At 38.9% G+C, this 1,908-nt stretch overlaps 1 protein-coding gene across 1 annotated transcript in view; it reads right to left on the bottom strand.

Moving 5' to 3' along the window:
* The window catches only part of Aadac (arylacetamide deacetylase), a 34,854-nt gene that overhangs the window by 1,301 nt on the left and 31,645 nt on the right, over positions 1-1,908 (bottom strand). The gene's annotated exons all lie outside the window — the stretch shown is intronic.

Here is a 1,908-nt window from a genome sequence, read left to right as displayed (position 1 = left end):
AGCAATTGGTTTTTGGAAAACATTCCCAAATGATCTTTTGTCTAAACTTCTTTCCTAATTATATGATGTTACATGTTTCCTTATTCTCAGGAATGAAGGAGGGAATATTGTTTTGTAAGGAAACAGAAGACATGGAAAGATGACCAGAACAAGATGTTTTAAAATTNCCCATAGAAGAAAACCAAAAGAAGGGAAATGAAATAGTTACCAAAAACACACTTCTAGATAAAAACAAAACAAAATAAAACAAAACAAAACCCTTCTTTGTTTTCTAATGCAAAAGAACAAGAAACCCTACAAATGTGATTGTGTGGGAAGGTGGAGTGAATTTGGGAGGAATGGGGGAAGGGGTTTCCATAATCAGAAAATAATGTATGAAAAAATATATTTTCAATATATGAAGAAAACACATATAATATTATACATCAAAAGAAAAAATACCTAGGGTTTTGAGACTGAATGTTGAAAATGTTCGTGGCAAGTGCTGTAAGTGGGCATCACTGGCTAACAAGGGCAATGCTCTGTGGTCCATCAGCACCGGCAGGGAGAAAGCCGATCTTCCAAGCACAGGCTCAGTGTACACATGGTCCTTTCTAAACTTCTCAGGGAGAAGAGTGCTCCAGTTGACAAACCTGAACAGATGTCTGGACTCTGGAGGCATGTGCTGGTTTTTTCTCATTGCCTGTGGAAGTGCCTCATCCTTGGTGAAAAACAAACTCACAAGTTTTATGGCTATGTCCCTTGTCAGAACTATGGCATGTTCGTTTTCTCGATGAGATGGCAAGTGAGTGTCAATCACCTGCAAGCCAGGATAAAGCAGGGCTTGCAGCTTGAGTTTATGCTTTACTTCGGGATCAATCTGCACCTGAAAAATATGATGTCCAGTGAGGCAGAGGCTCCAACATTCCAACAGACATAATGTAACCATGAAACAGAGATGGTACCAAACCTACAGAGCGCTGTCATAAAGCATGATTATACCCAAAATGCCTATAATACCCTTAAACACCATTAAATACCCTGGCACTGAATATCATTTTTTAAATATTGGTTAAGTATTTTTAAAAAATGTGATAGAAAGGTTACAGCAACAGAAGGTAAAAGGAGGGGAGATATAGATAGACAGATAGATAGATAGATAGATAGATAGATAGATAGATAGATAGATAGATAGATAGATAGATATAGACATATTCAAAAGTAAATGATATAAGTAACAATATAATTTTGATTTATATTGTGCTCTTTACAACTAAAATACTTCTAAAATTAAACTTCTTTGAGGAATACTGTAATTATAGATTATTATTCAGCCAACTAACATACATATCTTTTATCCTCAGCCCTAGATCCAAGTGAAGTGGCGATGTCATATATGATAAGGTTCCATGGTGTGCCAGTTTTGAGGGATGCCAAGCTATCCCCAGAAAATCTATATGAACACATTGCAGACCTGCCTTCCTCCTTCAGCTATCTTGGAGCCTCAAGTCCTGTTTGTATCTGTCAGCCTGGATTCACAGACAGGATCCTAGCATAACTGTCTTCTGAGATGCTCTACCCAGCAGCTGTCTAAAACAGACCCTAGTTGAAGCTCCAGAAGTCTTATGAAAGAGTAGCTGGAAGTATTGAGGACCGTGGAGGGATAGAGACTCCACAAGAAGACCAATAGAGTCAACTAACTTAGTTCCTCAGAATTCCCAGAGACCAAACTGCTAACAAGTACTGCTAACAGCATACTAGGGTTGGACCTAGAACCCTCACACATATGTAGCAGGTGGTGTGTATGTGTGTGTGTGTGTGTGTGTGTGTGTGTGTGTGTGTGCAGCTTGGTATTGATGTGGGTTCTCCCAAGGTTTAGAATGGTGGGTTACACTGACTTTGTTGCCTGTCTGTGGATCCTGCTTCTCT

The sequence above is a fragment of the Mus pahari genome, chromosome 4 (assembly GCF_900095145.1).
Source record: "Mus pahari chromosome 4, PAHARI_EIJ_v1.1, whole genome shotgun sequence".
In the NCBI taxonomy this organism is placed as follows: Eukaryota; Metazoa; Chordata; class Mammalia; order Rodentia; family Muridae; genus Mus; species Mus pahari.
Note: the sequence above shows the minus strand (reverse complement) of the source record. Positions and strands in the feature narration are given on the sequence as shown.